The sequence below is a fragment of the Mesoplodon bidens genome (assembly GCF_964165515.1).
Source record: "Mesoplodon bidens genome assembly, chromosome: 2".
NCBI classification, from domain to species: domain Eukaryota; kingdom Metazoa; phylum Chordata; class Mammalia; order Artiodactyla; family Ziphiidae; genus Mesoplodon; species Mesoplodon bidens.
Window position 1 is genome coordinate 11,777,341 of NC_138177.1, and position 15,965 is coordinate 11,793,305.

Consider the following 15,965-nt stretch of genomic DNA (forward strand, 5'->3'; position numbering starts at 1 on the left):
GTGGCAATTGCTCCCTTTCATCAACCATAACTTGATTTAAAGAAGTAATAATCTTTTCAAGTTGGAGAATAACTGTGAGGATTATGGTGTCCCTATACCCAAAACATTGTTTTTTACAGTCATGTAGAAAAACAGGAAGCTGTGTATAGGAATGTCAAGAAACACAAAACACTCAAATTCATTGGGCAATATGAGAACATGATAGAATCAAAAGTGGTTCATATGCAAATAACCAAATAATTTTATAGCTTCAACTCATCCCTTCAATTTATCTTCAGGTAACTACTCCATAAACAAATATACATATTTATCTCACTCAATTTTTGAATCAGAAAATCTATTAAGAAAGGGAATGGAAATGTGTTCATTTGAAATTGTTTAGTCCCTGTAGAATGTTAACACCAACCAGTGACCTTGCAAGAACACTTGAGGACACTTAGCCTGGGGTGGGTATCCAGTTATATGGTAGTCATGCTACTCTGAATTTAATTTGTCAAACAAATAACAGAAAGGACAGCAGGTGCTTTTGTCTAACCCCACTGGTTATGATTAGAGATATTACAAAACTATGAAAATTAATGTTGACACACCACTTTGAAAGCTAATTTTCTTGTGTGGGGGACATGCCAGAGCATATCTGAAAGGTGTGTATTCCCACTTTCCAGAATAACACATTACTTGTTGAAGTCTTTGGTTCTAAAAGCAGTTGTTGTCTACTTCAATCAATATTCAGCTATTAATGGTAGCTTTTAACTATATTTGTGAAAGGCAGAGACATTCAATTAGTATTTTTCAGGAGCAACATTTACTCTGAGGAGAAATTTAAGGCTGCCAGGATCTATTGTAACATAGCATCATGTAGATAAAAATTACCAGTAAATGCAATTCTATATGTAGCTTTAGAGAACAACTTCATTTTTCCTCTGATTTTATACTCTGTAGGAGACCATGAATGATGATTACCCTTTGTGGTATATAGAATGAAAAGAAGGGGAATAGAGTGAATAGATTAGCAAGGTTAAGATGAACCACAGAACTCCATAATGACCTTTCTTTCTCATAAAGTTGCTTTCTTTCTCAGAGAAATATATATATTTACTTGAAATCTAATTTTCCTATTAATATGTAAGAAAATAAAATAGAAAGCTATGTAGAGCATGTTCAGAAAATCAATTTCATCCACCATGTTTTATGTGTAATCAGAGCCATTAAAATAGTCTTAAGTTAAATGTTAAAGCTACAAGAAGAACTTATCTGTCTCCTTTGCTTTTCCACAGTTGTCACTGACTATGACCATTCAGGTCTTCTCTCTTAGTCTCAGAGATTGTCCCCATCTCTCTGTCCAAAAAGCACTGAGCATGAGGGCTGGGGATTCCTAAGTTTTATTGTTTTAATTGTTTGACCTTGATTTCTATTGCTAAAATCATGTAAAAGCATAGAAGTTCCTTTCCCATGGTCTTGTTTTTAAGAAACTGTGGAAAATAATGAACTCCAATACTGATGATAGAGCAAAACTTCTTTCAATATTGGATGGGAGTGATATTCATTTACTTTTCAGGGGAAAGGCAGCTGGATGCTATCCAGAGCATGTTATGAGAAGCTGGGATCTAGAATTATTTGTCAATGTATAAGGGACAAAGATCTTCAAGGACTGATCCTTCTCTTTGCTCTTCACATTTGCTGTATTCTAAAAATTTCCCCTAACTAAAAATTTTTATTCCAAATATCCCAGTGCTTGATAAAAGAAAATGAAATGGAGTGGAGCTTTGATGGTTGAAATACAAACCCTAGGGTTGGGAGATAAAGGGAGAAGTAATGGTTAATAATATTCAAGTAAATGTATTTCTAATTTGCTGAGAAGTATACTATAGGTAAGAGAACCTTCTGTAAATTTAACATAGGCAAATTGAACAGACTTACTTGTGTCTACTAAATATGCCCCTCCCTTTATAAATTGTTGAAAGTGAATTCATTCGTTCTTCAACATAATTTATTGAATGCATACCATGAACCAGATCGTGTTTCTGGGAAATACAACCATAAGGAAGTGAGATAAAAATTCCTACCTTTCACTAAAGTTAACATTCTGGTGAAGAGAAACGTTTAAAACAATATGAAATATTAGAGCTATAAGAAAGTAAATCAGAGAAGGGTTTAGGGAAGGCTGGGGTGGCCAGCAATTTTAAATAGGGTACTATGAAAAGACTCAATGAAGAAAATAATGAGTTTACAGATCTGAAGGAGATGAAGCAGGAAACCATACAGACTATTATCAAGGGAGTTCTAGGAATAGGAATCAGCAAATGTGAATGCCCAGAGGCGGAAGCAAAGTGTGTGTTTGGAATGAGAGAAGGGAAAGAGGTCCTGGGGAGGGTAGAGAGTAGTGGGGGGTATGATTAGGGTCTTAGAGGTCCCTCTAAGGATTTCCACCTTTATTTTAAATGAGATAACTAGAAGGTTTTGATCTGAGAAGCAATACGACCCTACTTAACTGTTAATGGAATCACAATGAGTTCAGAAGAGACCAATGTGAGTATAAATACCTACAAACACAATGTGACAAACATATTTCTAAAATACTTGTAGAGAACAGAAGATGGTTGCCTTCCTTTGGATAGTACTACTCAGCTCTTATTAACAGACTTTTTATAGGTACTACAACTTTATGTATAGGTACTAAATTTTTTAGGGTATTATATAAGTATTGTTAGTGAAAAAACAGAATTATTGAGTCTTCAGATAGAAAGTACAATGTTCAAGCTGGGGCGAAACTTAAAAATAGTCTAGTACAACCTAGTTTGTGTTGTAAACCAAAAAAAAAAAAAAAAAAAGATTCACAGAGAGGTTAACGATATCCTCAAGTCACATAGCTTTTAAGTCCCCAAACCAGGGCTTGGACAGGTCCCATTCCAGATTTCAAATCCAGCCATTGTTGTTCTATTATATTATCAATATGATAGAGAAATGCACACGATAATACACACACACACACACACACACACACACACACACTTTATAAATGAGAAAGTGGTTCTACTTGATTCTGATTGATTCTTACCCAACTTTATTTTTCTGGAATTCCAGATGTCTGAAAATGAATTAATGTATAAAAACTTACTAAATGTGTATCCTTAAAAGTAAAATATTTGGTTGACTTAATTAGCACAATTCTGTGAGACAGATTTGATTTATTTCCTTTGTTTTCCACATATATTTTAAATGGGCTGACTTTTTGGCAATGGAATTGATCCGTTGATTTGGAAATTTATGTTCATGAGCACAGCTTGTGCCACCTCAGCCTATATCCTCTCTAGATAAAAATAAGATAATCCAAGGCATTTGCATAAGTGTTTAAAGATGTTTTAAGAAAAAGAAGTGAGGGGGGAATAAAAGGATGAGCAGGAATGGGAGAAGTAGAAGGATTTGACAGAGTTTTTTTAATACTTTTATGAATAAAACATACTCTGTTATTTTCATTTTACATGAAAAACTATGCTTTGAATAGTGAAATGAAAGTTGTAGGTTTGATTTACTCCTAGGTTCTTTCCTGGGAAATGTAATGCTTCAGCAAGCACAATTCTCACTAAAACAATTTAAGGCGTTGATATATGGTGACATGTTTCTTTCAATTTAGAGGAATAGGAAGAGGTTGTACTTCAAATCCTTTACAGAAGTGATATATGTGGGAATAAACTGAAGTGAAAAATAAAACATTTCTTATAAGATCCCAAATACTTGTTAGGAAGACACTAAAAAGACTTTTGGTTCACTGGAGGAGGAAAAGCATACGTTGGTTTAAAAAATTCAGTATGTATTCATTGGCCTACTGACTTTGTTTCACAATCTAAAACTGTGAATGGATTCTCTAAAGTTTTCAGTACAAACCAAAAAAGCATTGTGAAGTACTTAGATACAATATTCTACTTGGATTCTGTGGTGCCATATTCAAGTAATTCATAATATGCTAATATATAGAAATACTCAGTGATTTCAATATCAGCTAAGTTAATGATGTATTATTATTTGAAATTTGAATAAATCCTCATGAACCAAGAGAACAGCATATAATTTCAACATTAATTTGATTTTGTTTAGAAACAAATGCATTATAGGGTTACAGCTAACTGAGGCTAAAAACACTTAATTTTTAAAAAGGCTTTTATTTTAAACAAGAATTAAAAAGCTTTCAGGTCTATCCAATAATGCTTGAAGATGCCACATTCTTTCCCAAGTTGTTAATACCTTTGTTGATTGTTGTGTTAGGTGTTTTCAGTCTCTGTTCAGTGACATAAAATCACCTGTAGGTGGAACCAGTAGACTCAATTTTCTGTTTCAGATTGTCAATCTTTACACATTTTAAGTCTGCAATTGTTCCAAGGATTTGGCCTGCTTGGCTTTCTTTTTAGAGTTCCTGAAAACAAGTATGGGGTATTTCCTTCGAAAAGCTTTCACAGCTAGTATGCAGATTATTTCAAGTTGCTCCACCTGATATATCTATCTCTCAGTATCCAAGCACAGCAGGTTTCTTTATGTCTCAGGAGCAAGATCAAGGGACTATTTATCTATTTTCAAAGTTCAAACACTTATCAGAAACTTTAAATGGTTCCCAGTAATCAATATTCTACTACAGGTAAGTGAAAACTTGATTAATTGAAGCCTAAAAACATAAGGATTTTTCTCTTTCAAAGAAAAAAATTCCGTGGAAAGTAACTTGGCAATGGTTCTGCAACTTGATTTCAGGACCTGTTATCTCTATTTTTGGTGTTTTTGTTTTTGCCTTTCCCTCAACATACCTTACATGCTTTTTGGGTTTTTTTCCCCTTGAAATCACAAGATGGCTCCTGTAGCTTCAAGACACTACAACCATTTTCAGTGTGTTACTGAATGCAAGTCCTTGTGCCCAAAGCACAGTGAGGCCAAACAAACTGCAAGTTGGAGTTTGGAGCAGAGAAAGGTTTATTGCAGGGCCAAGCAAGGAGACGGGCCCCGAAAACCCCAAACTCTCTGAAGGGTTTCAGCAAAGCACTTTTAAAGCAAGGTGAGGGAGGGGGTGGGGCTGGTTGTTACAAACTTCTTGGTATCAGAATCCTTTGTTCTTGTAGCTGTCCCTGTAGGTCAGCTCGCGATGTTCCTTTAAGTCTCCAACAAAACAGATGTTCCTGAAACTTTTTATCTCTACAGGAAGGAACTCTTAAAGGTCAGAGCCCTGAGAATAGGCTATGCTGTATATTTCAGGCTATAAGCAACATTCTTTTACAAAAGGTGCAGAGCCAGCATGCCTCAGCCCAGGCAACAGAGCACAAAGGGTAAAGTAAAAGGAACAGATCTAATATGGAGTCAGATTTGTTCTTCTCTATTACATAAGTAGCAAGAAGAGGTGCAGCAAGCCAAGGCCTTTGACCTCTTTCAGGAGAAAAAAGCTATCATAGACTCTCCCACAATAGAACTGTGCCATGTAGCCACCTGTAACTTCAAGGGAAACTGAGAAAGTAGTTTAATTTGGGCACCTTGCGTTGAACAAAACCAAGGTTCTGTTAGTAAGAATAAGAGACCTGTGGATATTGGAGAGGAGATTAACAGCAAATGAGACACCTTTTTTTTTTTTTTTTTGCTTTAACGTCTTTATTATCCTGAATATAAAAGACAGAAGTCCTTTAAGATATAACAGAGTTCTTTATGTGAAACATTATTTTTTTACAAGTGAAAAAATAAATACCTCTTGGAATAAAGGCTTATATGCTAATATGTGTCATAAAAAAGTAGAATTTTAATATCTGAGAAAATGTCTGTGCAAATAAATGCATAAATACATTACTGCTACATTAAGGCAATATGAAAAACTCAGAAATCTCAGTAAAGTGACAGTGTAGGTTTCTAGCTTTAACTTAGCTAGTATTGTACCCAATAAAGTCATGTAGGTCCAAGACATCCTAGAAAACCCACAAGCTGACCAGCATCCAAAATGCCCAAGTAGGAGTGGAAAACATGATTAAGAATATAGAAACAAAAACCTGAAACCCATCGCAAACATATAGAGGGGCAACAAAAAGTTAATACTTAAGCATTTACTACCAAAAAAAAAAAAAAAAGAAAAAAGCTTACAATGTCTAGGATATCTATGATAAGTCTGTAAAAGGCATAATGGTTCAAGCAAAAGCAACCCCACTGGGTGAAGCTAGAGCAGGGTGCATCAGAGAACTCACGAACTACCCCAGCTTTGCACACCACGAAGCCTCATCTCAGCGAGCAATGCTCTTCCTTCCAAGACACATGTGCTCCCTTTTCAATCTTAAAATATTCCACCAACTCAAGAGGCCCAAGGAGTGCCGACTACTCCACAGAAATAGTCTAACCAAACTGGTAGCATTTTATAATTGAAAAGCTTTGGGACGGGGTAAGGAGAGGGGGAGGGAGAAAGAATAGGAAACTATCCACGTGGAGTGATCTGTTTTCCACTGGTCAGACTGGTTTAAATCTGACAACTTTGTGTCCACTCTAAAAAAGTCCCCGAATAGATTTTTAAATATATTTGCCTCCCAATCTTTCCTTTTTTTTTTTTTTTTTTGCGCGGTATGTGGGCCTCTCACTGTTGTGGCCTCTCCCGTTGCGGAGCGCAGGCTCAACGGCCATGGCTCACGGGCCCAGCCGCTCCGCGGCATGTGGGATTTTCCCAGACCGGGGCACGAACCCGTGTCCCCTGCATCGGCAGGCTGACTCTCAACCACTGCACCACCAGGGAAGCCCTCCCGATCTTTCTTGAACAAGTTAGAAAAACAGAAATGACATTAAAATGATGACTATGTCTTTAAGAAAAGTTTTCCTATTAAAAATGTCCGGAGCTCCGTGACCCATACAAAAAGAACCAAGTAAATCCTTAAAATGAATTCTTACAAAACTGGCTGCACGTAGGAAACTTACCTTGGGATACGTAAAGGAGACTTAAACATCAGTTTCTAAAAGGTACCCACTTTGGGGCTATGCTGCCACTTAACTGATGTCAAAGATCTTCCTGATTTCTTTACTTGAACATAAAAAGTAGAAAAGTCCAAGGAATGTGTCTGGGTCCCAGAGCTCTTCCTGGTCACCACCCAGGAGGTGCTGATTCTACGCATGGTACGTTTTTGCAGTGAGGAGTAGTAGTATTCTTTCTATTCTTCCTTTTTTGTTTTTTTCTTTCCTTCCCTAAATGTTGTATGGCAGATGGGCATTGGAGGATTTATTCTGTCCACAATCTATCATTTATAGTTTACACTAGTGCAGTTCATGGAGACATGGCATGTCCAGTAAGTGCACAGTGGATCAGATCACAGGTTGAGAAGACTGGTGTGGGTCGGCAGGTAGACTTGCTGGATGTGGTCCACCCACGAACTGCAGACAGGACACGACTGGAGCTGGGTGACACAGCTGTTGCAGCACACAGTGTGGCCGCAGGGGCGGAAGGTTGAGTTGATCTCACCCTCGCAGCATAGAACGCACAGCATGGCCTCCTTGAGCTTGCGCAGCTTCTCCGGGAGGGCCCGGGTCTGCTGGCAGCTGCCGCAGCTCATGCTACTCTCCGAGGACTTCAGGGGAGAGTTCGGGGGGCTGGGGTTGCTACTCAGCACAAGATCCACCACACCCACATTGTACAGAGCCCTCCTGGCGTGGTCATACTCGTCCTTGGAGATTCTTTTAATATCGAAGACATACTTCTTACCCAGGTTGATGTTTTCGTTCAGAAACAGAGAAGCCAAGTGGCACTTCAGGTCTCTGCTGTACTGCATCATGAGGGCACTGGTCACCAGAGACACCCATTTTTAACTGACAAATCATATTGTTTTTTCTCATTTACCTCCTCAGCTTCCTTTGGCCCTCACACAACCAGATACTATAACACTCTGATGTATGTTAAGATGACCTCATAAATAAAAAGAGGATGGGAAGAAGTCTTGAATAAACTACTGCATTTAGAGAAGTATGTGATTATCATAATGTCCAAGCTAATTCCCTTTCCTAGGTTAAACATTTAATGAAACAGTTTATTCCAATTCATGATTATTTTCAGACAGATTTGTCCTATTCTAGAAGAATCAGGAAACATGATTAAAAGTGCTTGTTGTCCAACCCAAGTTCATGTGCCTGATGCACAGTGAGGCCAAATAAAATGAAACATTAGAGTTTGGAGCAGAGAAAGGTTTATTGCGAGGGCCAAGCAAGGAGAATGGACAGCTCAGCTCAAAAGACCCAAACTCCCTGATGGTTTGGGGGGAAGAGTTTTTAATAGGCAAAATTTGTGGGGAGGTCTGCTGGGTGTGTGATCTTCCTCTAACTGGTTGGTGGTGAGGTAACGGAGTGGTGTTCCAGGAATCTCAAAATTCAGCCTTCTTAGGACTTCCCTTGTGGTCCAGTTATTAAGACTCCACACTTCCACTGGAGGGGGTACAGGTTCGATTCCTGGGAACTGGGATCCCACATGCCATGTTGCAAGGCAAAAAAAAAAAAAAAAATCCAACCTTCTGGTTCCAACCAGTCTGGGGTCCACGTGCTTGTGCTTAGCCTAAAGTTACCATGCTCAACTTGGGTGAGAGCCTTAGTTCCTGCAGAAGAACTCAGAGATATGTATCAGATTTCTATGTGTGTCCCCGGAGGAGGAACCAGGACCTTGCCCCATCACTGCACTATTGTTTCTTGACTGCCTTTCCTTTGTTTCTGCATTCTCTCCTTTCTCTAGTTAGTAACTGTTTGAATCTGCCCTTTGGAACTCAGGGAAGGTCTAGGAGGCTGAAAGCCTTTTTCCTACAAACAAGAAAAGAGGGGCACAGAAAGGCTTTTGTGGAGGACTCCACAAAGTCCTGCTCAGTTTCACGTTTACATAATAATAACTTCCAGAATCAAAGGCAAGTTGGTTTTAGCCTTGTAACCACTTAGTTTTTGTTGTTGTTTCTCTTACATGGAAGATCCATGTGACCTAAAAAAGTCTTCATTATAGTTCCAAACAGAAGGGGAAGTGGGTTCACTCCTTCCTTGCTTACGTGGATAAAATGGTTCTGGGACACCCTGATCCAAGTCGCTTCAGAATTTCATTTATACTGCATGATTCTCACTGTTTCCTGACTCTAACATGATGTATAAAATATGGGTTTTATTAGAGTGCCCTTGGCTAAAGAGTAGAAAGATTATTAAATACCATGATGATAGTAAGATGCCAGCATGAGTCACATTCTCATCTCACTTTGTGTTGGTTAACCCAGAAACAGGATAGTACTTCACATTTTTTTCCAAAGCTCATCTGGGCTGCCAAAACATTTCAGACAACTGTCACCTTAGAAGGTAGACTGAAATTATAGTTATCTAGAAAAATGTTCTTTCTCAACATTTGTTTACTTTGTATGTATTTCTTGGGCCAGTAGTACCATAAATCATAGAGAAGGGTGGTAAAGAGCATGGGCTTTGGCTCATTTTAGAGTCTGTGCTGTCACTTAAGGGGCACCCTGTGTACCTTAGTTCCTTGCTCACCTAGAAATGTGAATAATGGTAGTAATCACCTCACAGAGTTGTTACAAGGACTGTTAATATATGTAAAATGTTTAAATAGTCCCTGGCACATAGTAAGTGCTCTTTATGTATTTGTGATTATTACACAATGGCACACCTGAGGACTGGAGAGAATGTGGTTTTGACCTCTAGTACCTACATCCTAATGCATCTGATGAACTATGTCTGGAATGGCCTTTGTTAATCCTTGACTTGCACATGACATATGATTTTATGAAGTCAAACCATTTTTATTAAAATAGGTACTTTATGTATCATATGTAAACACATGAAAGAAATTAATCATATAATCTTTTTACACCATGGTCTCAGCAGTTTTTTTTTTTAATATAGTGTGCCTTTTTCCTTTTATTCCCCCAAGGAATCATTTTATTATCAAAAGGTGATAAATGACAATGGTAATAAATTAATAGAAAAACAAGTTAATTTAAAATAAATTTGTAACTAAAAAGTTAATAATGTCTCACTTTCAAATGATTTGAAAGTGGATTTACTGTCCAAAATTAAATTAAGGCTAAACTGGCAACACTAAGGAATGAATTTAGGGATTTTTCCCCTCCCAACAGAACAGATTAAGTTCTTAAAGTGACACAGGTTTCTGTCTTTCTTCCACTTGATAAGAGGCTCCCATTTGTATTGTCGTGGTTCACCCTGCAAATAAAAGGGAACAGTACATTTCGAATACCCATTTGATTTGTGTCACTGCTGATATCATCTGGAGTGACTCATTTTTTTTCCCAATCAGATACATTATGGTTAATGGAACATCTTGTGCACTGAAAAAAAGGGATGTTCTCATTTCATGTCTGCCTGAGAACCCACCGATTAAAGTGCTTCCTCTACTATTTGTTTTCTGAATAGATGTGGGACTGTCATTTAAACTAATTCATCATTTTCTGTAGTCTCATCTAGAAAATAATGAGGCCAAAGACTAGACATGCTGGATTGCTTCCGTTTTCTTAAAAAAAAAAAAAAATTAGAAGATAATACTTGTCTTAGTCAGTATGGGATGCTATACCATAAGTACCATAGATTGAGTGGCTCAAATCACACACATCTATTTCTCACAGTTCTGGAGGCTGGAGGGCTGAGATCAAGGCACTGGAAGACTCAGTGTCTGGTAAGAAATCTCTTTCTGGGTCATAGATAGCCATCTTTTCACTGAGTCTTTGTGTCTGGTAAGAAATCTCTTTCTGGGTCGTAGATAGCCATCTTTTCACTAAGTCTTTGCATGGTGGAAAGATAGAGATAGCTCTCTAGAAACTTTTATAAGGACACTAATCCCATTCATGAGAGCTTCACCCTCATTATCTAATTACCTCCCAAAGACCTTAACTCCCAATACGATAGTATACATTGGAGATTAGGATTTTAACATATCAATTTTGAGTGAATACAAACATTCCATCCATTGCAATACCTATATTTTTTTTCATCCTGATGAACAATATCATGTGAAATAGGGTCAAAGGTTATTGCTTGTGTTAGCACGCTAAGCAAGCCCACTTTTAGAGATGTAAATTGTCATTCCTTAAAACTTTGTATAAATTTTGCAACATTTAACACAACCACAGTACTTGCTTATTTCCATAAAAGGTGACATGTGTAAAGACCATGGACACCCATGCATTTTTTAGTGATACTGTGGTGTAACCATTAACCACATTTATAATTCAGAGCACAGGGCTTTGTAGCCAGCACAAGCAGTGTTCATATAGAGCCATTTCATTGAGGGTATGACTTTTGAGATATTTTGATGAAGGTTACCTAAGCAGGACCCCTGGAAGATGATGTTTCCCTGGTGTTTTTTTCAGTGGTCCAGTTTCTGAAACTATAAAGCTCTAAGATCTCCATCCACATTAGGTCCTTAAAGATGACCAATTTAAGGATCATAGCCCAGTCAGTCAAGTTCCTGAAGAATAATATATAGTTCATATTGTTATTTGGTGACATAGGTGTCATGTGACTTATAATACTTATATAATTTGGTCAGTCAGATTTATTCTTATAGGAAACTTATATGGGAAACCAAATTATTATCATAAACTTTACATATCATAGAATAAGAGAGAATTTTAATTGGCTTTCATTTGTTAGGGAAGAAGAAATTTTTCTCTACCCTTCTAAGTTCTTCCGGCTGATATAGGAATTAAACTGACATGAGACAGATTAACAGGAGAAAATCAAACAGAAGTTGAATAATACATATATATGGGAGAGATGAAGAAAAACTGAGTAACTGGCCAAAATGGCCAAAAACCTCACCTAAAATACCATCTTCAGCTAAAGACAAAAGAGGATGTTGGGAGTAGTGGTTTGGGGCTTCAAAGGGGAGGAAGAGTTCTCACGGAGATAGAAAACTAAATATTTTGTAAACAGATATTTGCTGGGCCATGCAGAAACAATTTTACACAGAGTGGACTCTGATCTCTCTGGTGAAAGCTCTATTCTGGGAACAGGCACTTTATCTAAGTTCTTTAGGCAGCTAAGAACTAAAAAGAAAAATTTCCTGAGTCTATTGGGCCTTGATTGTTTTCAGCTCAAAATAATCTACATTCCAAAGAGACATTTTGGTGTGTCAAATTTTGCTCCCCTACACATTCCTAATAACATTACGTTTGGATATCTGGATACATTCATGGACACACATATCACTTGCCAAGAGGTCTGAGCCCACTCATCATTTTGTAAGTACAACTCCATCCCTGGATGATGCTAGATAAACATTGCCAAATATCACTTCACTGAATCCCCACTTTTCTTTGTTCTCATGTTGCCATTCCCTTTATTTAGATAGTTTTAAATACTTGTTAATACCATTGACTAGTCTGACATTATATTCTTTTGTTCCAGTTTCTGAATTGGCAGATACTTTATTTTGTTTTTTTTTTCCAAAATGACATCACATATGTCTTGTCTATAAAGATTAATGATTAAATCAGCACTCTGAGTGCTCCTGTGTACTATCACACTCATAATTCACAAGTTCAAGAAAATTTTTGCAATTTTGTGCTTAGTGTACAGCACTGGTATTCTTATTACAGAATAAACATCATTTCTATACTACCCATAGTTCAGTAATTTGAATGACAAAATATTCTACATAATACTGATGCTTTATAAATTATAATTTGCATGTTTTTAGATTCCCTTGTGTGGCACATAAAAGCATGATTTTACCAGTTTCTTGTCATTTACTATCAAGATAATTTTTTGTTATTATCTAACCTGTGCCAAGTGCTGTACTAGGCACAAATCTTATCTTGAAGAACCTCATTCTCCTAAAGGAGGGCACAAGGTAATTATAATAAATTATGTTATATACAGAGCTTAGAGTAAATACAGGGTACTATGTGTTAACTGAAAAAAGAAAAAAGCACAATGTAAGAGCTATGAGTTGAATTTTGTTTGTTGTCTTAACTGAGGACTCTAGTGTGGGAGACAGTCTCGCAGATAAATCTTGAGAAACTGCTCCAAAGAGGTAGGAGGAATGGCCAGTATATATGATTTTGGCTAGGGAATACATGCAGTCAAGCATACATCTCAATAAAAGGTTACTGCTAGTTGCAAGGATCAGATAGCTCAGTTAATGATTTTAATGCTTTTCTATGTATGGGAAGATGCAAGAATCTAAGTTTGTTGATTTTTATTTTCTTGAAATATCTCCAACTATCTAAGGGGCCTGTTTTTCTAAAGCACAGAGTACATTATTCTGTTTTTGTCCTGAATTTCCTTCAGGGTGTACTTTCAGTCAGTGACTGCAGTGGCTAATGACTTGATCCTTGTAGAACTAGACGGTGGGCAACAGTCTTTGTTTTACAATCCCCCCCTTTTTGGTCATTAATTCAACCAAGCTTTGGGAAGCATTTCATGACCAATTTGTTCCACAGTGGTAGGAAGGCTTTTTCCTAGGTCAGGAAAAGTTTTCATTAATAGGCCACTCAGTGTGCTGTTATTGGTCTGTCCTGTTATTGTTAGCCATAAAAGTCTCTGGACTACCTGTCTTACTAGTCTGTTATGCTCTAGGAAATGATTCTCTCTGTGGCTTCTTCCCAAATGTAGAGTTACACTATTACAATCATTTTAATCTTGTATAAAACTGTATATTTAGTCAATGATTTCCAGTTCCTTAGTCATCATTATTCTTGTCAGAGGCTCAGTTATATACTGGGTAATAAAAGAAACAACAATCTCATAGAATAGGCAGAATTTAAGTAATATAGCTAGTTACACTAATAAAGCTGTAAGTAAGAAATTAAGCCAAGAACTTCCATTAGGTGCAGCCCAGTATATCCCCAGTCATCTGACCCAGTCTCTTCCATACCAATTGCTGTCTTTAAGGGCCATGATATATTGGCATTTTTCATAAGGCACTCAGCCCAATTTCCTGGTGTCATTATGCTGATTACTCTTAGCATGATTCGGTTGTTCCCAGTATAAGGGGAATTTTAAACTTAAGTGACCAAAGCCTGCTATTACCCATATAAATCTATCCTGTAACTGGGGAAGGGTCCCTCCTAATAAATGAGGCAGTTATGGGTTTTGACTGAAATTTAGCCAGTTGCTCTGATTGAGCTTAAGTAACTTTTAAAGAAAATTCATCCTTATGGCCATAATCAGAGCAAATATGATTATTGGCCAAGTAAGGGGACCCACCTAGTAGTATCAATAATGGCTCAAATAGAAGTATAACTTCTATTTTTTAGAATAAATTTCCTAAGGGTCATCCAATCAGAACCTAGGAGAGGAGAAATTCACCAAGGTAACCAGAAGTACTAGACATAGGTAATTGACCATAAACCCAATAATTTGATTGATTTTTAAACTCTGCATAGGACTGTGCACATGATAGAAAAACATTTGATTTATATGCAAAAAGTCCAAGAAATCAAGAAAATGCTATAAATAATCATATGGGTCAGGTTCAGTATCTTGGGATAGCTCTCTACTTCTGATATCATCTTCTTCTTGTCCTGATGTGATTTCTCCTCTGTTTGAGCATTGTTTTTAAGTGAGTTTGAGGTTGTCTTCTCTGCAGACCAGGCTGATGCAGGGGCCTTTTTTAAGTGGGAAATATGAATCCAAAAATCAATTCCCTTCAGTTTTGCTATATATGAGCTGGTTAAGAGGACCTGATAAGGGTCCTTCCATCTAGGTAGGAAAATGTCCTTTAAATGATGTATTTCCAGTATGCATAATCTCCTGGTTACAGGTCATGGAGTATCTTATCTTTGTCCAAAGACAGATTATTGTGATGAGCTTCAGAAACAAGCGTAGAGTATCCTTTTAATGATTCAATTAAACCTTACAATAATGCAACATAGTAACAAGGAGCCATCTTGGAAGTGAGTCTTATGCAGTAAATACAGAATCCCAAATAATATTAATGATACTAGAACTTAATATCCACTTAAACATTTTTTATTTCTAAAGTTACCCTCATTTCTACAAAATATAGCCAAATTTTCTACCAAAATATAGCTTAATTTGCTTGCAAAATGAGTCTTGTTTCACTAAATATGGCCTGATTATTTACATAAGTAGTTGATTACATATGTTATTTTAAATTGCCTTTACTGGAACTTTTCATAAGGAATCTCAGATTGAACTTTTAAAAGGCTTCTCAAGGACAGAAAAGCCATGCCAAGGAATTGCCATTGGATTCTGCCTGCAATACCTACAGATTTGGATGGATTCCTCTCTTCTCGAGGTCTGCAAAATATGTTGGGGCTCCTGCACCTGCCAGGAAGTGTCTTTCCTTATTTAGCTGATAAGGCCTCTGGGAACCCTGTGAGCAAAGTACCAGGTTGTTTTTCCAAGAGGCTTTATGGCTCCACAAAGTCCGCCTTAGTTCTTTAAAGCTGTCTGGTCATATTTGATTCTATACATATTCTCAAATATGACATTGTAGTCAAACTCATGCTAATATAACCAATGTTTCCAAATTCTGGAGGGATCAGATAGAGAGAAAAGGTAAATGTTTCAATTCTGTTTACAAAGGTATAATTTATCAAGTTGCTGTAAGTCATAATTAGCTTAAAGGGAAAGGTTTCCTTATATCTGGAAAAATAAAGATTAAAGCCAGTAATATTTCAGACAAAAAGTCATAAAAATTATTATTTAGCCATATGTAACTAATTATTGTTGACCTTTATCTTCTGTTAACAGTTTCATGAAACAATCAGATTTTCCATTAGAATTCTTTGATTTATTATCCAGTTAATTCTTAGGATCTGAAAGTTATCAGAAACTTATACTTGTCAAAAAGTGCTTTCTGTGAATCTTTAGAAGATGAAGCATTTTTGCAAAAGCATCAGGGTAAAACAATAACTATATGTAAGTGACAAGACTTAACATGGCATGGTTGAATATCTGATTACAATGCAATTGCCAAAGAAATTTGGTTATTTCTGTGACATATAACCTCTTAA

General features: G+C 36.9%; 1 protein-coding gene across 3 annotated transcripts in view; it reads left to right on the forward strand.

Moving 5' to 3' along the window:
* Positions 1-15,965, forward strand: part of BRINP3 (BMP/retinoic acid inducible neural specific 3) — a gene marked incomplete at its 5' end in the record, with an annotated part of 413,577 nt that overhangs the window by 381,029 nt on the left and 16,583 nt on the right. The window lies entirely within an intron of this gene.